Source organism: Sarcophilus harrisii, chromosome 6, assembly GCF_902635505.1.
Source record: "Sarcophilus harrisii chromosome 6, mSarHar1.11, whole genome shotgun sequence".
Classification (NCBI taxonomy): domain Eukaryota; kingdom Metazoa; phylum Chordata; class Mammalia; order Dasyuromorphia; family Dasyuridae; genus Sarcophilus; species Sarcophilus harrisii.
This window is the reverse complement of record NC_045431.1, coordinates 148190531-148215850: the sequence shown is the minus strand read 5'-3', so window position 1 is coordinate 148215850 and position 25320 is coordinate 148190531. Positions and strand designations below refer to the sequence as shown.

Sequence of the window (25320 nt, the reverse complement as noted above, 5' to 3'; positions counted from 1 at the left end):
TATATTTTATATTTATCATATATTATATATCTCACATATTTTAGATACTAAATCCTTGTTAGAGAAATTGATATGAAGAATTCCTCCTCCTCCCCATTTGATAACTTCCCTCCTTTTCTTGAATGTCTTTAATGCTTTCTCTTTGGGTTCAAGATCCCACTTCTGTTGTAGACATAGTATTATGTTCTTTCAATTAGTTTGCTTGCTAGTGTTTTTAAGGTGGCTCTAATTTCCAATGACATTATTTAATTTCCTCCAATCCCCTCTTCTCATGTGATAATTTCCCTTTGTATCTTCCCTTTCAGTTGAGTTTTATTCCTCATCTTTTATATTTTTTGCATCTCTTTCCAAAAAATTTTTTTTCTCTCACTCTTTTCATTATAAAACTTCTCTGTTTATTCTAAAACTCTATTTTCTGATTCATGACCTCTATAATGATATGGTCTCTCTCTTTTCTTGGCATTCTTTATATAATCAGTTTCCAAGGTATCTATTCTAGGTTCTTTCCTCTGAACTCTTTCTGTCACTGCCTTATAGGGTTTATGTTTCATTTCCAAAACGACTTTTTCAAGTGTCTGAGAGGATGCTACTCCATGTTAGGGTTCTTTCCCCACTATGGTCCTGATTATGAAGCCCACCACTGATGTATACCCTCTTTTCTTGACTTTTTCCCTTCTATATTTGTCTGAAAATCTCCTTTCTATATACATGCTTTCCCCTTCCTCTAGATGATGGTTCTTCTCAGAGGTGTCAATCCATCCTCTTCAAATAGACATTTCAAGCACCAAGTCCTCTAGACTTATCCAATGAAAGCAACTACTTGTTTTCACCTATAGATGAATTCATCAGAGGAACCTCTTCTTCACCAACTTCCCTGTAGGCTCTTCTATTCTGAGATCATAGAGGTCACTTTCCCATCATTTCTAACTCTTGATTTCATCCCAGAAATGCCATGGACACCTTTCTATTCCCCTGTTCCCCTTTCCCCATCCTGCTTAAGTACTGTCCAACTTTATAATGTAGTCTCACAAAAGAAGCATGAACTTGTAAACAGGCCACCAAGTTTTGTCTATAAATGCCATTTCATTGTTCCTTCTACCAGATTTTCACCTTCATTTCAGTATCTTTGTGGACATTTAGAAAGAAGTCTCCTATTGTCCATCTGTGACTATTATAATAGCCGGTCTGTGGCTATTATCATCCTTGCCTACTACATTTATTCACTCCCAAATTTCTGTTGTTTGAAAAGCAAATAATCTTTTTACTTCTGATTTTCTTCCTAAAATTGTTTCAAACTCTTCTTTAATCTTTAATGTCTGTCTTTTGTTCTGTATGGTTAAACTCAGATTTGCAGATTAAGTCAGCCTGATCTGTGTTCTAAGATCAATTGGTCTTTGGAACACATTATTCTATTCCTTCCTCCCTTTTATAGTGGGTGTTGAAATGTTGAATAACCTTGCATTATTTGAAAGTCTTTTTCCTTTGTATTTGACTGATGACTTTCAGAACTTGTTATTTATGAATTGAATTGTTAAATTTAGCCACTATTGTCTTGAAGTTTGCAGCCTTGAAGTTTTTTTTTTTTTCTTTTCTGGATGTGATCTGTGATTATCTTTTATTGGAATGTCATTTCCTATGTTTAGAAGTTTTGGGCTGTTTTCTTCTATTATTTTCTAAGTTATGGTTTAAGGATTTCCCCCACTTCTCGTTCTTCTGGGAGACCCGTGATCCTTAGGCTGTCCCTGCACAACATATCTTTAATTTTAGTATGTTTGCTTGCATTGGGAGCCTATTTTCTTTTAGTGTTAACTGTTTTTTTTCTTCTCCTAGGTTGTCCTTCCCTTTTGTGTATTTGCATTCCCAATCTACTGTTATTTTGTTTCTTTGATGAGGCTTATCATTGAAGATTCAAGTTTTTATATTGTTCATTTTTTTCTGTATAGGACATTAATCTTGATCTTATAATTCTCATTTATCTTTTGAACCACTCAGAAATAGTGTATTGTGATTCCATGTATTCCTAAAATTCCATAGGGTCCTATGACTCATCAATTTGGATCATTTTTCTTTATTTTGCTGTATGTATTCATAGAAAGCTGAACTCATTTACTGAATCTGGAGGTCATGGTTCCTTCTTTCTTAATATTTTTCTGGTGATATATCTGTTTATGTTTAAGTTCTTTGAGATTTTTTCTTCCTGAAGTCTTCAGAATTTTTAGTCCATTCCCTGCCTCTATCCCTTATTTTCATTGTTACTCACTAATGAGTCTATAATGCCAGAGAAAGTGAGGCAAGATAGAAATTAGAGAGTTTTTAATATTTTACTTGAAAGGGAGAGTTTTACTGGGAACAAATGGATCCATGGTTTGGTCCCAGGGCTAAATGAGACTATCGTCTCCAAGAATCCAGCAAACAATGTGAGTTCTCAATGACATATATATATATACACATAGCTCAGATACAGGGGTAGACCGAGGCAGGGGCGGAGTCAGAGCACTGAGAGCGGGATCATGACTATGGATCTGGTTCTGACAGGGTGGGGGGAAGTATGGAGGACATCTGACAAATAAGGATTACAGAATGGGGAGAGACACCCAACATTCTGATGATGTCTATGATAGAAGGTCTTTCTCCTTTTTTTATTTTATGATTTTAGCTTTTTATTTACAAGATATATGCATGAATAATTTTTCAGCATTGACAATTGCAAACCCTTTTGTTCCAATTTTTCCCCTTCTTTCCCCCACTCTCTCCTCCAGATGGCAGGTAGACCAATACATGTTAAATATGTTAAAGTATATGTTAAATACAATATATGTATACATGTCCATACGGTTATTTTGAGGCACAACAAGAATCAGACTTTGAAATAATGTACACTTAACCTGTGAAGGAAATCAAAAATGCAGGCAGACAAAAATAGAGGTATTAGAAATGCTATGTAGTGGTTCATACTCATTTCCCAGAGTTCTTTTGCTGGATGTAGCTGGTTCTATTCATTATTGAACAAATGGAACTGATTTGGATCATCTCATTGTTGAAGAGAGCCACGTCCATCAGAATTGATCATCATATAGTATTGTTGTTGAAGTATATAATGACCTCCTGGTCCTACTCATTTCATTTAACATCAATTCATATAAGTCTCTCCAGGCCTTTCTGATAGCATCCTGCTGGTCAATTCTTATAAAACAATAATATTCCATAACATTCATATACCACAACTTATTCAGCCATTCTCTAATTGATGGGCATCTACTCCAGTTTCTGGAAGGTCTTTCTCCTCATCTGGATCATCGTGATTAGAAGGGAAGGGTGGTGTTGCAGTATTGACCAGAACAATTAGGAAATGAGGCAGAACAATTAGAGAAACTGAGTCAGAACAATAAAAGAGAACTGTGGCACAACATTCCACATTTTCTCTCTTCTGATATTCATATCATTGAATTACTTTCCTCTAGGTACCTGGAAGATCTTAGCACCATAATTTTGACCAACTCTATGTGAAGCAAATAAACCAAAATAAAACTAGAAAAATGCAAGGACTTATGGCAAGGACATCTCCCTGATAACCCCAGAGCTAATCAGCAATACAAAGGCTACAAGGGCTAGCATATCAGGTCCCCTGAAGTTCCAGAGCATCTCAGCCAGAGAATCCAGTTTGAGATGGACAGTTTACTGGGAGTTAGATGGTCTGCAGTCATTTGTGCCCTTAACTCAGCCTCTGCTTATAGAGAAGCAGGGGTAACACTCTCCAAGGGAGAAAGGTGAGGCTTGTCCCCACCTGTCCCCATCAAAGGAACAGATAGGACTGCAGAAAGGATTCAGATTTCTGAGCAGTGTATACACAGTTAGTCCAAGGCAGGCAATCACCAAACTTTTAGAGGCCTGATTTCAACCTGCAAGGTTCTTTGAGAATGCTGAAATACTAATTAAGGAACTGGGGTAACAGGAGTGGAAAAACAGATCAGAGAATCTGCCAGTCCCAAGACAGGTGTCTGATTTCTGGTTGTTTCTAAAAAATAATTCTCAAAACTGAGTCTGCCAGGGCAATTCCAACAGAATAAGGGATTCCAAAGTTAAAGCATAACCAGCAAATCGTAGTCCAGTAAATTTAAGCAAGGAATAAAAATGAAAAGGATTGGTTTTTAAAGGACTTCCAATTGAATCTAAATTAGTGAGATAGGGGGTGGGGCAGAAATGCCTAAGGCAAAGTTCCCATTCTTTCAGATATTTTGAGAAAAATCCATCAATTTCCTCCCTTTTTTTTTCCTACAGAAAGGAAATATCAAATAAACATCCTACATATAAATCCCAAGAGTGAATCAAAATTCTTATACATAATAGATTAGTATAGTAGGTTTCCTAAAAATCTTGCAAACATACAGCAATAGTTCCATCCCAAATCTTAAACGCAGTAATACAGTTAAAATTTTAACAATAATTCATCAACCCCCACTCCCCCATATCAGTCCATCAGGGGTAAGGGATTGTAGAGGGCTGAAACTATTGAGTCGATGCACTGAGGTCAGGACTGCCGAACACTTGAGAATAACTACCAATTGGACAATACTCTATGGGCATATGCTTAGAAAATGGCCCTTTCTACTATCTGTGCTGGATCAACGATTGGTGTATACAGAGGATTGTAGGAGGGACTAGGGGGTAGAGTAAGACTAGCCAGAGTTACTCTTTGGAGGTAGACAAGGGAGAAGGTGGTTGTGGAGATTCTGTTTCCATCCTGTTCAATCATGCATCTAAGACCAAGAATAAAGACTAAGGACTTTTGCTTATCCTGATTCTGGCTGATGCTGAGGTATCTGGGATGTTAGCGTGGTCATCACATTTGGCGTCCAAGCATGGGAACCAAGGACTCTAACTTCACTGAGGAAGTCTCCGGTGACCAGGAAATAGGGTGAGTATTTAAATAGACAAACAGGGAACTTAACTTTGTTAAGGACTAAACTAGTAACCTTTTCTAGCTGCAATTGGGCAGATATTGGGAAAAGATTCTCCCCCGGCCCCGGCCCCAGCCCCAGCCTCAACCGCAACCCCACCCCAAGGGAGATCTGCAGGAAGCATACTCAGACTGATAAAGAGACAGGGCTTATTTATGACTTGGGAGTAGATTGATGGATTGCTGGATACATTAGAATGTATGTCCCCTTGGTTCTTTAAGGAAGAAGAGATAAGCCTAAATAATTGGAAACTTATAGGAGATCAACTATATGAATATTATAATGATAATGGTTCTGAGTCACTTTTCAAAGAAACACTATATATATATATACAACATAATACAATTGGCCTTAAAAAATCCTGCAAGTTATAGAAAAAAGAAAAGTTTCCAGAACAGCCAGATGAGGAAGTATGAGGAAAATGAGGAGGACAAAGGAGGGATTAAAAGCGATATCACCAGAGGGCATGGGGAGTTAAGTGAGGATAAAGGGCGTGGTGAAGGGCATGGTGAAGTGCATGGTGATTCTGGCTCTCACAAAGCAGCTTCAACCCCACCTAAACCGGAACTGGTTCTTGACATGCCTCCATCAACTTCACCTTCTGGGAGGGAGGGGGAAGGAGTAGTAGGAGGGGCTGTGACACCACCAGCACCTCACCCCTCCAGTCACCTCCTATGACTAGATTGCAAAAAGCAGTACTTAAAGCCAGGGAAGAAGGCCAGAATTTAAGTGATTTGCAACTGGAAATGTATCCAGTGATTCAAGAGTTTGACTCTTCAGGTCAAGAAAGTAGAAGATACGCTCCTTTTGATATAGAAATCCTCAAAGACCTGAAAAAGGCTTACACTATTTATGGGGTTACATCAGCTTATGTTAAGATGTTATTACAGAATTTGGCTTATGAAGTCTTAATCCCTAGGGACTGGAAATCGATAGCAAGGACATACTTAGAACCTGGACAAAACTTGTTGTGGCCTTCTGAATATAGTGAGCTCTGTAGGATATAAGCCCAACAAATTAGTCATAGTGGACTTAATCCTCCAATCACCTGTGACCAACTAACAGGTGTAGCTTCTTATGCAGAAATTTCAGTACATATTAATTACCCTTTAGCAGCTTATGGGCAAATTGCTGCTGCTGCTATCAAAGCATGGACTTTGCTTCCCAATAAGAATGACAAGGGTGAAGCCTTCACAAAAATAACACAAGGGCCAAATGAACCCTTTGCTGATTTTGTGGGATGTCTGCAGAGAGCTGTTGTACATACTAATGGTGAAAATGCAGTAACAGACATTATGATAAGGCAACTTGCTAAAGAAAATGCTAATGAGGTTTTTAGAAGAATTATACTAGGACTGCACAAGGATGCTCCTTTAGAGGATATCATAAGATGCTGTGCCACAGTGAATACAAATGCCTTTTATAGCCAGGCTCTGATGCAGAATTCCCAAAATCCAAATATGGGGAGACAGGGTCCCTTTTGGGAAGGGACTTCCAGAGAGACTCGTCAATGCTTTCAGTGTGGTAAAGTAGGGCATCTGAAAGCTCAATGTTGGCATAGAGACAGAGTGAGAAAACAGGGTGGGAGAACAAGACCTAAAACCCCATGTCCAAAATGCAACAGAGACTTCCATTGGGCCTCAGAATGTAGACAGATTCAGGGAAACGGGATGAGGGGCCCAGCTCCAGGGCCCAAGACAAAAAACACTTGGGGCATGATGGCAGCCAATGGTGCACCCAGAGAGTGCCTAGAATTCCAGTACCCAGACATGACCAATCAGCCAGGAAGCCATATGATGGGAGAAGGGGATTACAATTGGGGAGAATAGAGTTGTATGCAACTGGGACAACTGAGATACCCCTTGGAGAGGTGAAATCTGTTCCTCTCCAGCCTATGGATCCCTTGCCTCCAGGCACAGTAGGCTTGACCATTTCACCTCCTGAGAGTACTTACAAAACAGTGTCCATTCACACACTGATGTGGGAAACTGGGGAATGTGTAGATAATATCCCAGTCACTAATACAGGTAGACAATGTGTGACTTATCAACCAGGAGAAGTTGTAGCATCAGCTTTACTGATATAGACTCCTAATAAGCAACCTGGTGATAGTCGCCCAGATTCTGACTCCATGCAACAAAATCCAGGAATATACTGGACAGCAGCTGTGACAGCTGACTGACCTATGCTCACTATCTATATAAATGGTATACCATTAGAAGGATTGGTAGACACAGGTGCAGATCGTACAGTCATTAGAGGTGCCAACTGGTCCAGTCACTGGCCAAAGATTAAGGCAGACACCTACATGTCTGGCGTAGGAAGATCAATAGAAGCTGAAGTTAGTGCTACCCCTTTGAGATGGATATTTGAAGGTGAAACAGGAATTTTTACTCCTTTTATAGTTGAAAAAATTCCCATCAATCTGTGGGGAAGAGATGTTTTACAACAATTAGGATTAAAAATGAGTACTTTGGTTTTTTAGGCAGGGCTGCTGTTGAAGGCCTGCCAACACTTTCACCTGTTCCTGTCCAATGGAAAACTGATACACCAGTGTGGATAGAATAGTGGCCCTTAGGTAGCAATAAAATTCAGGCCTTATTAGATATAATACAGGACCAACTTGACCAAGGACACTTAATAACCTTCTCTAAGTCCTTGGAATTCCCCAGTATTTGTTGTAAGAAAGAAATCTGGAAAATGGAGGATATTGACTGATTTAAGAAAGGTAAATGAACAGATGGAAACTATGGGAACTCTTCAGTCTGGACTTCCATCTCCTACTCAATTACCTAGAGAATGGCCTCTTTGGGTCATAGACATTAAGGATTGTTTCTCTTCTATCTCTCTAGATAAGGAGGATATGAAAAGATTTGCCTTTTCAGTGCCCAGTGTTAACTTAGCTGAGCCTTATAAAAGATATGAATGGACAGTTTTGCCACAGGGAATGAAAAACAGCCCTACTATGTGTCAAATGTATGTTGCTGCTGTTCTTACTACAGTAAGAAAAGCATTTCCAAAAGTATGTTGTTACATTACATGGATGATATATTGGGATGTGCACCTGAGGAACAAATGTTAGAAGCATGTCCACAAAAGACCATGGAAACACTAAGATACTACAAATTGCATATAGCTCCAGAAAAAATTCAAAGACATTCTCCTTTTCAATATTTAGGATAGGAAGTATATCCTTAGGTGCTCACAGTACAAAAACTTTCCTTAAGAACAGAAAAGTTAAACACCTTAAATGACTTTCAGAAATTATTAGGAGATATCCAATGGATGTGACCAGTGTTAGGCTTGACTACCTATCAATTGCAACCATTATATGGCATTTTAAGGGGAGACAGTGCTTTAAACTCACCACGCCCACTTAACAAAAGAAGCTCAAGAGGCTTTGAGAGAAATTGAACTGGCTTTATCCAATGTGGTTGAAAGAGTCACTCAAAAACCCTTGGAAATATTAGTTTTTGCTACACAAGAGGCACCTACAGCAGTCCTTCATCAAGGAGACAGTGTGATAGAGTGGGTGAACTTCCCGGCACAACCAGAACAAAGGCTTACTCCTTACCCAGTGCTAGTGGCTAGAATTTTATTAAAGGCCATTAAGTGAGCAGTATAATTATCTGGGATAAAACCTGACAAGATATACACCTTTTATACTAAAGCACAAATTAATATATGCTGGGAACTATCCCAGAGTGGCAAATTTTATTAGCCATGGCTCCAAATTTCACACACAGGTCTCCATTAAAGATAACCAGATTATTACATAATTGGCGATAGATTCTTGAAGAAAAGGTTTCTAAAGTTCCTCTTAAAGGACCAACTATCTTTACAAATGCATCAAAATATAACCTTTGTGCTGTATACTCTCATGACTTAATTATAAAGAGAGTAGTCAGAACTCCTTTTCAATCCCCTCAACAGAATGAATTGTATGCAATCATTCTAGCTCTTACTTATTATCCAGGAGATATAAATATAATATCTGATTCAGCCTATTCAGTAGGTGGGGTACCAAGAATTGCCACAGCCCAAATAAAATTTGCAGCCTCTAATATATATCAGCTCTTTAAGGAACTTCAAGAGCAAGTGAGAAAGCATCCAGGTAAGATTTATATCTTGCATGTCCACTTTCATAGTGGACTTCCAGTCCTATTTTTGATGGTAATTCAAAGGCAAATAGCCTTCCAACTATGTTGACCAACACTCCTTTATTTCAGGAAGCCCAAGAATCTCATTTTAAATATCATCAGGCTGCTTGAGCTTTACGTTTACAATTTGGAATAACAAGAGAGGAAGCTAGGAGCATAGTAAAAGCCTGTACAGCTTTCCTTTCTTTCTATGCTCCTACACTGCCTCCAGTTTGAGACCCAATGAAATTTGGCAAATGAATATGACCCATTATAAATCTTTTGGTCATCTGTCTTTTATCCACATTGTGGTAGACACATTTTCAGAATTCACTTTTGCAATACCAGTAGCAAAAGAGACAGCCCAAGTGGTCACTGAATTTCTTATCCAAGCATTTGCAATTATGGGTGTGCCACAAGCCATAAAAACAGATAATGGACCTGCTCAGATACAGGGGTAGACCAAGGCAGGGGTGGAGCCAGAGTGCTGAGAGCAGGAACAGGACTATGGATCTGGTTCTGACAGGGTGGGGGGAGGAATGGGGGGCATCTGATAAACTGGGATTACAGAATAGGGAGAGGCACCCAACATTCTGATGATATCTAAGATAGAAGGTCTTTCTCCTTATCTGGATCATCATGATTAGGAGGGAGGGATGGTGTTGCAGGATTGACCAGAGCAATTAGGAACTGAGGCAGAACAATTCAGGGAAACTGAGGCAGGACAATTCGGGAAACTGAGTCAGGACAATAAAAGAGAATTGTGTCTCAACAATTCCTTTCCCTCTGATTGTGATTTCCCTGGAATCTGGATCTCAAAGTGTCTCAGCCTCCTCTCACACTGAGTACTTTATAGCTCATCAGCCTAGATCTATGCTCAACTGACTTCTGGGTGGTCAGAACTGGTCTCATTTGCATGTAGCATAAGCTCCTCCTCATACAATGTACTGTCTTGGTGATTTGCCCCTCTTCTTCTGTTCCTTAGTTCTCTGACTCAGCATTGGAAGATCAGAGCTTTGCAGCACTGGTTTTAGGTTTTAACTCCCAAACAAGGTTTTGTTTCTGAAGGGTTATGGCTAACTGGCTGTGAGCCTGAGCAAACTTCTGTAGCCTGGAATAGGGGTCTCCATAGCACTGGAAAGAGGAAGGGAGGACAGAGGTGCAGAGGTGGGTTTTGGTGTAAGGCTATGTCATATACTGCTAGTGATGTAATAGGACTCTGTGTTCCCCTGATCTTTGGGGGTGGGGGGTATGAACCTGGGTTAGAAAAACTCTGAATCTCAACCCCTCTTGGCCTCTGGAAAACTTCCTAAAATGATCCCTACCCTCTTACTTGGTTCCCTTGGGAAACTCCCACTTTCAATTGATCTGGAAATTAGTTTGGTTTGGGAAACAATTATTGACTTTTAGTGATTTGGCAATTAGTCCCTCAAATGACTCTCTAGACTCAAGCCATAGAAGGCTAAATAAAATCAAAGCTCTATACCCCAGTCTTTGCCTTCTTCCTAAGAAAGAAAGAGCTTCTCAGTGAAAATAAACCCATTTTTTTTTTTTTTTTCCAAACCTCTCTTAGAGACTAGGACTGTCAATTCTTTCACAAAACCTGCAATACTGGCCCAGGGGGCCCCCATCACTGTTAGGCCTCACTGCTGATGGTGTAGGAGGTGAGGGAGGGCTTCTGAGTGAGCTCAGGGTCAGTGAGTGTCAATTCATGAGATTTTTAAAAAACTTTCTTTTGAATTTTGGGTATCCCAGATCATGGATAATTAGGCTAAATTGCTTTATATTTAGTTTATTATTTATTTTAGAGAGGTCTGAGAGAGATTTTGGAGAGGTTTTGAAGAGTTGCAGAGATTAAAGACAAGGTCTAGTCCACCATCTTGTTGCTCATGGGATCCATTAATGATTTTCTTAATTTCCTGAACTCATTTACTGAATCTGGAAGCCATATTTCCCTCTGTTATTAGTGTTTTTAGTGTTTTTTTCCTGTTGATTTATCTGCTTATGTTCAAGATCTTCCAGATTTCTTCCTCCTGAAGTCTTCAGTGCTTTCAGTCTATTCCTTGCCTCCCCTTGTTTTCCTTATTATTCACTTATTGACTCCCTCCCCAATAATTGCGATTTCCTGGAAGCTGGATCTCAAAGGGTCTCAGACTCCTATCCCATTGGGTAATTCATAGCTCATCAGCCTAGATCTATGTCCCAACTGACTTTTGAGCAGTTTGTTTTGTTATCTACTTGTTGCCATGAGCAATATTCTTACATAACCTTGTGTTTCAGATTTTCCCCTCCTTCCCCTCATCCCTCCTCTAGATGGCAAGCAATCCAATATATATTATACATGTTAAAACATATGTTAAATCCAATATGTGTAAACATATTTATACAATTCTCTTGTTGCACAAGAAAAATCAGATCAAAAAGGAAAGAAAGTGAGTAAGAAAACAAAATTCAAGTGAACAACACAAAAAGAGTGAGAATGTTATGTTGTGAATCACATTTGGTTCCCACAGTCCTCTCTCTCAGTGTAGATGGCTCTCTTTATCACAAGATCATTGGATCTGGCATCAATCATCTCATTTTTGGAAAGAGTCATATTCATTAGAATCGATCATCCTATAATATTGATGTTGCCATGTACAATGATCATGAGCAATATTTTTAATTAAAATCTTTATAACAAACCTACATAGTTAAGTAAAATAAATTCTTATACCAACCATAAAGGAAATTGTCTCATTTTACATGGTTAGTCCATTATTTCTGCCAGGAAATGCTTCATCACAGTCTTATGGAGTTGTGACTGGTCATTGCCATATTTGATTAGAATTCTTAAGACCTTCAAGTTTTGTTTTTAAATGTTGTTTTTATTGTATAAATTGTTTTTCTGGTCCTGTTTACATCATTCTGTTTCAGTTCATTCTGAGGGCTATGAGGTGGAATCTTGTGGTTGGTTTAAATTGGAATTTTCTTGTTAAATTGCCTCACTTTACTATGGAGAAACAAGAGGCCCAGATTAAAAAAAAAATGAGATACTGCATTAGTAGTACATAAATACATACATAATGTATACATAAATACATAAATAGTACATGCCAGACATGAATTTCGAACAGAGTTCTTGTGATTCCAAATTGAATACTTTTTCTACTCTACCACCCAGGCTCTATTAAATAAGAAAGTAATAAGGTACTGTGAAATCAGAAAAATTATTTAAGATTATTTAAGAGATTTCTTTATAGCAAAAGACTTCATGTCTTATCAGCAAGGGAAGGCATTAATCTCTGTTTTCAATAATTCGCTTTCCCAGATTGATTATGCCAAGTGAGGCAATACCAGGTTGTTTAATTTAGATTTTAAAAGGTATCACTGTAAATACTGACAATCTATCCAGTTTGCTGAGAATATCTTTTCTGCCTAAAGAAATTACAAACTGACCTTTGGAAAAGAAAAGCCGTGTTAGTCATGGTAGTTGGTATAGAAGACAAAAGACTAGCTACATTCTAGTCTGCAAATTATTATCTGCCATGGATTCAAATGCTATCAGACAGCCACTCTAAGATGAAGCTTGATTATGTTCTAAGCAGTGTGTTGGAATTTGTAGTTGGAGGTTCTATGTTCAAATTTCATCCCTCTATTTAAAATGAGACCTTAGACAATTCACTTCATTTCTCTAGGCTTCAATTTCTTCATCTGTAAAATGAATAGAACAAACTAGATGATATCTAAGATCAATTAGAACTCTAAATCTGTGTGATCCATAAATATTTCCTTCCTTCCTTCCTTCCTTCCTTCCTTCCTTCCTTCCTTCCTTCCTTCCTTCCTTCCTTCCTTCCTCTTTCCCTCTCTCCCTCCCTCCCTCCTTCCCTTCCTTCCTTCCTTCCTTCCTTCCTTCCTTCCTTCCTTCCTTCCTTCCTTCCTTCCTTCCTTCCTTCCTTCCTTCCTTCCTTCCTTTCTTCCTTCCTTCCTTCCTTCCTTAAAAAACAATTTCTATCTCATACATGTGTGGTGTGACTTAAGGTTATTCCTAACGAATCAAAGATTTCGATCTAAAGTGACCTCAGTAAACCTTGGAGACAATCTAGTCCAGGTCCCATTTGAATCAATCTATTGGTTCAGCTTCTGGACTGAAAGAAAAGGGATACTTGAAAGTCAATCTGACAACCAATAAAAGAATATACATCAAGGATAGAGCAAGGATATAGTTTCCCCACCAGAGGATTAGCTAGGGTTATGCACTGGTCTCCATGTGTCAAGTCTGGGAGAAGAGTTCTTAAGTGTATATAACCTGGTTTTTGTACTTTAGACACTAGGATGCTTTGTCAAAGGTCTGACCTTAGTCCTCTGAGTCAATTAAATCTCAAGGATAGTTTTACTTCCTTTTAAATGCAAAAATAGCTTTGTCTATCAGGAAGAAACTATGACATATTATGATACATATTATTACTGCTACCACACCCCTCATTCTACAGATGAGGAAACTGAGACTAAGAAGCATAAGTGATTTGACAGTGGTAACCCAGGTAAAAGACAGAGGCAGATTTGAGTGCATGTTCTTTAACTCCAAAGTCAGTCCTTTTTCCATTGTACCACAACTCAACCAAAATATTTTAAGCTATTCAAAGTTTGTGGTTATCACAGAACTAGCTGAGCTAAATTTTGGAAAGTTTATTATCACTAGAAAAGGTGGACATCACATGATTTCTTTTTCACAGAACTACTCACCAAGCCTATCAATTTACACTTCACAGGGTCATTACTTGTATTGGCAGAGAATAAAAGTATTCAGTAGATTCATAGATACTTGATATAATAATTTGTGGGAGATAGTTCTTATTAATTATTTATAAAAGTGAAGTCTATTGAGACTTTTACCATTGTGCTTGTTAAGATTGATTCACCTTACTTTGTGGAAGGGATCCATGGACATGCAGGGGTTGGAATCTTAAGTGTGGTAGAAGCAATATCCTAATCCCTATTCCCTTGCAGGTAAAGCTAGTTTTTTTATTTAAGAGGTATTGAAACCATATTTGAGATTTGTTTGATTCAAAAGACTAAAGATTCAGGCTGTTGACATTTTCTAGGCATTAATGGGGTACTATATCTGATGGCTGGCTGCTGGGAGAGGATGGAAATTCAGATAAAATAACTTAACATTGCTGAATCAACCCAGGTGCCAATGCATATTGTTAGGAAATATTTTTCTCTTTCTGTGAAAAAATAAGCCATATTTTGCTAATTGTTGAATAACCTATGAGAGACTCATTTTGCTCTAAAGTTGAACCTAAACTATTGGGGGGATTGGTCTGTGTCAGGTCTAGTCCTGAATATCAGGTTTGATTTTTTTTCTCATCTGGCTATATCCTGGCATCTGACCAGATGCAAATTTCTTGCCTAGACACATTAAGAAAGGAACATCCCATTGGCAATTTTCAATTATCTGGGGTCCTAAAAGGGAAAAATGTGGATAAAAGAGCTAAAGAATAGTAAACTTCATTTTAGCCAATAATTTCAATCTCTTCCTTTATAAGAATAAGCTAGATGTATAACAAATAGTGTACAAGACTTGTAGTTGAGAATTCCTGGGGTTCAAATCTTACCACTTGTGTAGTTGTGTGACTCAATCTCAGTTTCCTTATCTGTACAATAGGGATAATAGCAACTGTTTCCCAGGATTATAAGGATAAAATGAAATCATATTTGCAAAGTGTTTTGCAAAGCTCTATGTAAAAACTAGCTTTTATTAAAGCTAAGATGGATGGATGCTGGAGGATTTGCTTTTTTCACTTTTTCTGTCTCTACTCCTCCTCAATAAATTTTTTCTTACCTAAAATACAATAGAAGAGAAGAAAGTGAAAGACATACAGACTATTTCATAATTGGCAAAATCTGCCTCTGCATAACTGAGGTGGTTATGCTGAGCACAGTTAACAATTTATGGGTCTTTAGCTCGATGAATTAAGCAACAGAAAAGATCAGGGTCATAGTAACATTTTTGTATATGTTGTAGGTCTAAAGACCTTCTTTGGTACTATATGACTATATGAATTTTTAGCTTTGTTTTATAATACCAAGATCTATCTGACAGTTTAACATAGTGTTTATGGGTGTGGCAAGTAGAAATCAATTTCATTCTTAATCCATAAGTAATTTCAGCTCTAGTTAATTTTGGGACTTTTTACATATAAAGATCATTGAACTATTGCTTAAAGCACAATAATTATTCCCCACTGTCAGAACAAATACTCAATTTAAAGGGCAAATTCCTAACATATAGTAATATGTAGAGCTCCACAGGTATATCATGAATCAAAATTCTTCTGACCATGGTCAAGTTGTTGTTGTTGTTGTTTTAAAAGAAACATTCCATTGGATCATGACATTTTTATTGAATTTGACTGAAATAACCATAGGAAGTAAGAAACTCAGAAACGGAGGCCTAGCACCATAGAAACAAAAGTCAATTTAGCTTTGGAATGGGTCAGACCCACTAATATGTAGAGGAATTGTGCACATACTAGATGCTTAATATAATACTGCTGAATAAGTGAATGAATTAACCTAGAAATACTTAACTGAAGTATTAATATTAGTTTTAGCTTGGCATAGTGCTTAAAATATAAAGAAACTGAGAGGTGACCATTTCACATATTGGGTATTTCTGCAGATTTTTGCAAACTTTATGTGCGGACATGGATTAACGTGAAATGAAAAGGTGTATGAAGTTTGTGGTTTCCACTGCTGAAAAGAGTGCCCTTATTAATAAGATCATGGATCCATTGAAATTCTTATAAGGTTTAAAATAGCCCTAGTATTATTGCCTGTCTTGAATATGTAATAACATGCAGGGGATTGGACACATTGATTATTGAGTCTTCCCTGCAAGGGACTTCCTTAAACAAGCAGTCATACCCTTGTTCCCCATTGTGGATTTAAGAGGGATTAGATGTATCACTGAAGGAGAAAAAGGGACCTCTAAGATCTAAAAATATGGGACCTCATACATTTGTGTTAATTAAGATCAGCCATTAAGATGCAGCTAAATAGATAAGAGTGCTGGACGTAAAGTGAGAAAGACCTGAGTTTAAATCAAGCTTCAGACTCTTACTAGCTATGTGACTCTGGGCAAGTCATCTAAACACTATTTGCTTCAGTTTTTGTTATGGGCCAGAACTCTGAAACAAGAATTCTTACAAGGTGTTATGTCAGTGGAATTGATAAAGACAATGGTTGTTTAGCATGGTGCTTAATAGTTCTTTAGTTCAGTACATGTACTTAGTACTTAATATAGTTCTACAAAATTCACACCTGTGATAATGGAGTATATAACAGCCAGCAAGGACTGGACAAGATTCATTCCATCTGTATCAGCCTCGTGGTGGCCTGGCCTCCTGCACTTCTCCACAGAAAGCAAGACTCCGAAGGCCTTTTAGAAAGCTAGCCCGGCTCCAGACAAGGAGGCAATAAAGAATTTGGACTTTAACTCCTGGCTATTCTTATGGTGATTACTTGGCTGAAAAGAAGGCTGCCCCAGAGACCCCCAGGAAACCAAACTAGAACGTTACAAGTTTCCTAACTGCAAAATGGAGATAAAATAGCAAGTACCTCCCAGGTTTATTGTGTGAAACAAATAAGACTGTATTTGCAAAATGTTTAATAGAATTTCTAGAACATAGTAGATGCTTAATAATTCCCTCCCCGCAATTTTCTCCCTCTCCTCAACTTCCTCTCCCTCCCTTCTCTCCCTCCTTCCTTCCCTCCCTTTCTCCCTCCCTCCCTCCCTCCCTCCCTCCTTCCTTCCTTCCTTCCTTCCTTCCTTCCTTCCTTCCTTCCTTCCTTCCTTCCTTCCTTCCTTCCTTCCTTCCTTCCTTCCTTCCTCCCTCTCTCTCTTCCTTCCTTCCTTCTTTTTTTCCCCTCTGTTTTTCCTCTTCATTTCCAAACTACTCTGAAAAATGCAGGAATATTGGTAGGATGTTTTTGAAATCTGCATAGGAAAGGGCCAAGATAAAACCACCAGTATTAATCTAGTAGGCAATGAAATCTATTTCTGACGTGATGATTACCCTCTTGGACTATGTGGCCAGCTCCTAGGATTAGCCACCCAACCACAAGGGTAATTTCACCACAGTGTGGATTATGGAAAGGTGGAAAGAATTTAATATTTGGATCAGACCTGAGGGAGAGATCCAGTCATCTGATGGGAGAAAAGGAGAAAGCAAGCCAGAAAGGTAATGTTCAAACTTGTAAATAGGATTTTCAAAAAAAAAAAAAAAAAAAAAAAAAAGTCGGTGGAGTGTGTTCAATGAAGCAATTATACCTGTAACTAAATACTGAATCTCAGTAATAGATTATTTCACTATTGACATATTTGGGGGGACCTTGAAGGACCAATTTTAAAAACTGTAAATTGAGCATTCTTGTTTGTTTCATATTGTTCTGTATATATTTTGTTTCCCTGAAAAGAATGTTAATACTATGGCATGATAAGACAAGCATTTATTAAAAATAGCAGACATTTATAATTTGTGATAAAGGCAGATGCTGTTTTCAGTTTTGTTTTTGTTTCTTTAGCACCCAGCAAAGTTTCAGGGGCTCAACATATTAGATATGTTGATAAATGTCTGTTAAGTAGTAGTCAATTTTTCCCAGGGGAGAAGATCCACAGAATATTAGAGCAATTAGGGGTTTCAGAGATCATCTTATCTAACCCCTATTATTATATAGATAAGGCCAAGAGATTTGATTTTTTATAATAATGTTACTTGTTAGTCAGTCAACTAGCCACAGTCTAGCCACAAAAGGGAGAGGTTGAGAATATAGAGTGGGGATGACTGGTTTGCAGAGGTTTTTTGAGGATAGGGGAGATATGGACAAACTTGAAGGCATGCAGCCAACTGAATGTCTGAATATTAAGTGAGAGAGTAGAGTTGATAGAGGGAGTTCTTAGCAAAAATGAGGAAGAAAGGAAAAGAGGGAGTTCTTGGCAAAAGTCCTTAATCTTTTCAGTAAAATATGAGACAAACTTCTCAGCTGAAAGGATGGAGGGAGAGGTAACCATTGGTGTTTGAGGAAGGGAGGAAAAATTTATAAGAACCATTGCAACAAATGAGAAAAAATCAATTAGGTATGTGTAAAAAGATTGCTTTGCTGCAGTGAGGGCCAAATTGAGATTATGTAATATCAACCTGTAGTGAATCTAGTTAGCTAATTTTAGGTGGTTTTTCTCCACTTTTGTTCAGTAGTATATGTTCAGCAGGAGGGAAGATGGGTTGGTGAGAGTGGTCTAAGGTTAGGGCTTGGCAGGACAAATATTTTCAAGGGACTAAAGAGAAGAAGATGCTGGAGTTAAATTAACTTATCAAGAGATCAAAATGAGGAAGGGAAGAGAATATAATGTGAAGATAATGACTTTCTAAACTTTTTTTATTGTATTTCATGATTTATTCATTTTAGAAAATAAAGTATAAGTTGACTTTTTAAATTTTTTAATAGCTTTTTATGTACAAGATATATGCATTGGTAATTTTTCAGCATTGACCCTTGCAAAACTTTGTTTCAACTTTTCCCCTCCTTCCCCCCACCCCCTCCCCCAGATGGCAGGTAGACCGATGCATGTTAAATATGTTAAAGTATATGTTAAATACAGCATATGTATACATATCCATACAGTTATTTTGTTGCACAAGAAAAATCAAACTTAGAAAAAAGGTAAAAATAACCTGAGAAGGAAAACAAAAATGCAAGTAAACAAAAACAGAAGGAATGGAAATGCTATGTTGTGGTTCACATTCATTTCCCATAGTTCTTTTGCTGGATGTAGCTGGTTCTCTTCATTATTGAACAAATTGAACTGATTTGATTCATCTCATTGTTGAAGAGAGCCACGCCCATCAGAATTGATCATCATATAGTATTGTTGTTGAAGTGTGTAATGATCTTCTGGTTCTGCTCATCTCACTCAGTTCATGTAAGTCTGAAATCATCCTGCTGGTCATTTCTTACAGAACAATAATATTCCATAACATTCATATACCACAACTTATTCAGCCATTCTCTAATTGATGGGCATCCATTAAATTTCCAGTTTCTAGCCACTACAAAAAGGGCTGCCACAAATATTTTTGCACATACAGGTCCCTTTCCCTTCTTTAAGATTGCTTTGGGATATAAGCCCAGTAGTAACACTGCTGGATCAAAGGATATGTACAGTTTGATAACTTTTTGAGCATAGATCCAAATTGCTCTCCAGAATGGTTGGATGCATTCACGATTCCACCAATAATGCATCAGTGTCCCAGTTTTACCACATCCCCAACATTCAGCATTATCTTTTTCTGTCATCCAAATTAATCTGAGAGGTTTGTAGTAGTATCTCAAAGATGTCTTAATTTGCATTTCTCTGTTTAATAATGATTTGGAGCATTTTTTCATATGGTTAGAAATAGTTTACATTTTTTCATTTGAAAATTGTCTGTTCATTTGATTCATTCCTTTGATCATTTATCAATTGGAGAATGGCTTGATTTCTTATAAATAGAATCAATTCTCTATATATTTTGGAAATGAGGCCTTTATCAGAACCTTTGACTGTAAAAATGTTTTCCCGGTTATTGCTTCCCTTCTAATCTTGTCTGCATTAATTTTGTTTGTACAAAAACTTTTTAATTTGATATAATCAAAATTTTCTATTTTGTGATAAATAATGATCTCTAGTTCTTCTTTGGTTACAAATAACTTCCTCCTCCATAGGTCTGACAAGTAAACTATCCTATGTTCTTCTAATTTATTTATAATCGCATTCTTTATACCTAGATCATGAACCCATTTTGACCTTATCTTGGTATATAGTGTTAAGTGTGGGTCAATACCTAGTTTCTGCCATACTAATTTCCAATTTTCCCAGCAGTTTTTGTCTAACAATGAATTCTTATCCCAAAAGCTGGACTCTTTGGGTTTGTCAAAAACTAGACTATGATTGTTATTGAACCTAACCTATTCCACTGATCAACTAGTCTTTTAGCCAATACCAAATGTTTTTGGTGACTGCTGCTTTATAATATAGTTTTAGATCTGGTACAGCTAGGCTACCTTCATTTGATTTTTTTTTTTTTCATTAGTTCTCTTGTAAGTCTTGACCTTTTGTTCTTCCAGATGAATTTTCTTGTTATTTTTTTTAGGTCATTAAAATAGTTTTTTGGGAGTCTGATTGGTATAGAACTAAATAAATAGATTAGTTTAGGTAGTATTGTCATCTTTATTATATATGTTTGACCTATCCAAGAGCACTTTATATTTTTCCATTTGGTTAGATCTGACTTTATTTGTGTGGAAAGTGTTTTGTAGTTTTGCTCATATAATTCCTGACTTTCCTTTGGCAGATACATTCCCAAATATTTTATACTCTCAGCAGTTATTTTAAATGGGATTTCTCTTTGTATCTCTAGCTGTTGGATTTTATCAGTGATATATAAGAATGCTGATGGTTTATGTGGATTTATTTTGTATCCTGCAATTTTGCTAAAGTTATGGATTGTTTCTAATAGTTTTTAGTAGAATCTCTGGGGTTCTCTAAGTATTCCATCATATCATCAGCAAAGAGTGATACTTTGGTTTCCTCATTACCTACTCTAATCCCTTTAATCTCTTTCTCAACTCTTATTGCTGAAGCTAGCATTTCTAATACAATGTTGAATAGTAATGGTGATAGTGGGCAACCTTATTTCACTCCTGAACTCGTTGGGAATGGTTCCAGTTCATCACCATTACATATGATGCTTGCTGATGGTTTTTAATAGATACTACTGACTATTTTAAGGAAAAGTTCATTTATTCCTATACTCTCAAGTGTTTTTAATAGGAATGGATGTTGCATTTTATCAAATGCTTTTTCTGCATCTATTGAGATGATCATATGGTTTTTAATTTGGTTATTGATATAGTCAATTTTGCTAATAGTTTTCCTAATATTGAACCAGCCCTGTATTCCTGATATAAATCCTACTTGGTCATGGTGTATTATCCTGGGGATAATCTTTTTGCTAATATTTTATTTAAGATTTTTACATCAATATTCATTAGGAAGATTGGTCTATAATTTTCTTTTTCTGTTTTCAACCTACCTGGTTTAGGTATCAGTACCATGTCTTTGTCATAAAAGGAATTTGGTGGGAGTCCTTCATTCCCTATTTTTTCCAAATAGTTTATATAACATGGGAGTTAATTGTTCTTTAAATATTTGCTAGAATTCACAAGTAAATCCATTTGGTCCTGGGGGGTTGATTAATAGCTTGTTCTATTTTTTTTTTTTTGTAAAATGGTACTATTTAAGCAATTTGCTTCCTCTGTTAATCTGGGCAGCCTATATTTTTGAAGATAGTCATCCATTTTACTTAGGTTATCAAATTTATTTGCATAAAGTTGGGCAAAGCAACTCCTAATTATTGCTCTAATTTCCTCTTCACTGGTGGAAAGTTCTCCTTTTTCATTTTTAAGACTAACACTTCCTCTTTCCTTTTTCTAATCAAATATAATTAAATATGTAGTTTTTATTGCATTGTGATCTGAAAATAATGCACTTACTATTTCTGCCTTTCTGCATTTAATTTTGAGGTCTTTATGTCCTAATATATGGTTAATTTTTGTATAAGTTCCATGAACTGCTGAGAAGAAAGTGTACTCCTTTCTGTCTCCATTCAGTTTTCTCCAAAGATCTATCATACCCAACTTTGACTTTTTAAACTTTAAAGTGCTATAGAAATCAGTAATTGTTGTAGTTGTTGTTTAAAGTTAAGGTTATTCCTTCCACACGTGACTTTGTCCATCAAGGCTTCCATATGTTGACTGGATTAAGAAATTAAGTGGGAATTTTTTGGGAGTTTTTTGAAAGCTACAGATGACACATGAAGAATAGCAGGTGACATAAAAATACTTAACACAAATTTTCCAAAAATGTTCTTTAAATACCCCATAAAAGAAAAAGAAAAAAAAAAAGATTTCTTCTCTGGTTTGAAGGGAGGGTTAAAAAACTTTACTTGGATTTTTCAGATCATGGGAATGGGTTGGGTGGGATGCTGCAACCATATCTCCATGATCTTTTATTATTATTATTTGGTAAGGCAATTGGGATTAAATGACTTGTTCAAGGTCAAAGTTAAGAAGTATAAAGTGTCTGATTCAGGATTTGAATTCAGGTCCTCTGACTCCAGGGCCAGTGCTCTATCTACTCTATCCACTCTAACTGCTCCCATATTCTCATGATATTGAGGGAATAACTGTATATAGCTGAGATCCACTATACCTGGATATAATACAGAAGTGTTCCAAATGCTGTTTGTAGGGGCAAGCAATTACCTACTATATCAAACCATATTAAAATGTCATTGGGAAATATTTAACAAAATAAATAAAAATATCATAGAACATAGGTAGTGTAAATATATAATTTTCTGAATCAGTATGGGCCACAGGAATCATTATATGTGACTTTAGTGGGACCATTTCTGAATTTTGATACAGTCAATAAAGAGCTGGCCTCAGAAACAGGGAGATGAATTTAAGTTCAAACCACCACATATGAACAATGTGATTTGGGGTAGTCACCTAACCATCAGTGCTCCAGACTACTAGCTAAGAAAATTATTGGTGGAAGGATTTAAGTTATTGAGAGTCCCCCATACTGATGAATCACAGGTCTAGATCATTATGATGAAATGAAAAGATTACTACATTTGGAGTCAAGAACACTTAGATTGAAATCTAACCTCTGTTACTAATTGGAAGGATGTAGAGAGTATCAGGTCTTCACCTGTAAAATAGTTCCTACCTAAGGTGCCTACTTCAAAGTAGTTCTGTAAGGTTTGAATGAAGTAATGTATGTGAAATGCTTTGCAAACCTTAAAACACAACACATATTTGAGTTATTATGAACTGTCCTATCTAATTCACAGAGCTATGAGAAAAGTGCTTTATAAACCTGGATGACTGGGAAGATACTGGTCCTCTCCTTACAGGAATAGGAATATTAGAAAGAGAGGATAGATTGGCAGGAGGGCAATAATGAATTTTTTTTTGGACATTTGGGTTTAAATTATTGATTGAGTTTGAGATGTTCAATAGGCAATTACAAATCTAATATAGGAGGGAGATTGGGGTTCGAGAAATAGGTCATCTTCATAGAGATGAAAATTGATGCCTTTATGAGCTAACTATTCTGAACTATGATTTTATCTAAGCCAATCAATTTGGGGTTGAGAGAAGGGCAACTAGCCTATGGAAGAAGAAATTTTCCTGATTTATTGGGACTGACAGTAGTTTTTGACTTGCTCAGGATTACACAGCTAGTGTCTGAGGGCAGATTTGAACTCAAGTCCTCCTGATTCCAGGTCTGGGGCTAACTGTGCCATCAAGCTACTTTTAATGTATAATATATCAGGGTCTAAGGTTGTCAGGAAATGTCCATCAAAAGTGAAACTCACTTTTTGCTAAAGAATAAAAACACAATATTTAGTAAAAGTTCATATTTATGTTCTTTAAGCTTTACAAAGTGCTTTCCTTGTGGCGTAGAAGTGTAAATATTATTTCATTTTCTGCACCAACAAACTTAGACTCAGAGAGATGATATAGTCTCCCATTGTCATTAAGACAGTGAATTTGGATTCCAGCCCACATCTCTTTACTCTTGAGGCCTTCTTACAATCCTAGATAGGATCATTCTGTAGTGCAGGGGAATGGCCAATGAGCCCAGTCTTTATGGTTGCTGATGTAATCCCCATGTGGACTTTGGAACATGCCCAGATATTCTGTATTTGGTTCCAATCTGCTAGCCAAATAGTGAAGAGATTTTTTTGGGGGAGCTATGAAGCTGGAACTTGGATACTTTCAAAAAATACCAACCGGTCAAAATGAAATTCTTGGTCTGGTTCTTCCTGATATTCCTGACCTGTTTTCTCTCACTGAGCATTATCAGATAAAAAAAAAAAATCAACGAATAGCAGCACAGTCAAAAGAAAAATGGCTAAAGCTGTAGGCACTAATTAGTGCCTTGTTGAAGGCACATCAAGTTCCAGCCATATAGCCAGATCCAGAAGCTATCTATCATTCATCATGTGGCTAGCAGAAGTAGTTACAGAACATATTCCAATGTCTCCCCAAAGTACTTACATTACTCTTTATCATGGGTGTCTTGGAAGTAGATTTACCACTTTGTTGACATTGAGGGTAGACTATCAGATTCACTTAGTGAAAATACTAGTAATCCATTATAGTACCATTTTAATAAAAATGGCTAACCTCCTTACAAAGAAATTTAAGTAAAGGAGAAAAAAAAATTCTTTTAAATTGAGATTTTTTTAAAGCTTTGCTTCTGTACCCCTAGCATCTAGCTTAAGGATGTTGTTGTTTAGTTATTCTTTGTGATCCCTGGACCTGTAGATCAGTGTATAGGGGTTGTCTGGGCAAAGATACCATAGTGGATTGCCATTTCCTTCTCCAGTTTTATGTAGTCAAGTATTAAGTGCCTTGCTCAGTGCTGTACAGACAGTTAGATTTGAAATCTGGTTTTGCTGATTTCATGCCCAGTACTTTCTATGTTGCCCATAGCTAGCATGTTGTAGGCATTTAATAAATCTTTGGTGATTGATGGGTTGATGGGTCTAAATTGTCATTTCCAGAATACTCAATCACTACCTTTGTTAAAGTTGCTCTTTACAGATTAGAATTTGTTTGAGAGAAAACTCCTCAGAACCAAATTAATAAAGGATACTGTATTATTTTTTTATCTTTCTTTTTTCCTCAATAACATTTTATTTTCCCAACATTCACCTTTGCAAAATCTTGTGTTTCAAAATTTTCTCTCTCCTTCACCTCCCCCCTCCCCAAAACAGCAAGCAGTCTGATATAGTTAGATATATACAATCCTTTAAAACATATTGTCATATTTATCATGTTGAGCAAGAAAAAAATGATATTGTATTAAAAGAAAAGAAATACTAAGGACAATACTTTTCTCATCAACTTCTCTGATTCTTTGCAAGTTTGATTATGGACAAGGATAAAAGAGCTGGAGCTGGTTCATATGGTTTGAGATGATTGTTAAATTTTCAGTATAAGTATTTATACTGCAGAAATTGTCAAATGCTCCAAATCAAGTCTTGATTTATTATTCTACTGATAGACTTAAGTCTAAACCTACGGGAATGATGAAAAAAAATTTAATAATGCAAATT

The 25320-nt window shown here is 36.8% G+C and overlaps 1 long non-coding RNA gene across 1 annotated transcript in view; it reads left to right on the top strand.

Annotated features, from left to right (window-relative positions):
• Positions 1–16967: 16967 nt before the first annotated feature.
• LOC116420041 overlaps positions 16968–25320 on the top strand; it is a 72159-nt gene continuing 63806 nt past the window's right edge. Inside the window, exon 1 of the long non-coding RNA XR_004230368.1 lies at positions 16968–17325. This is a non-coding gene — a long non-coding RNA (uncharacterized LOC116420041). The remainder of the gene's footprint in view (positions 17326–25320) is intronic.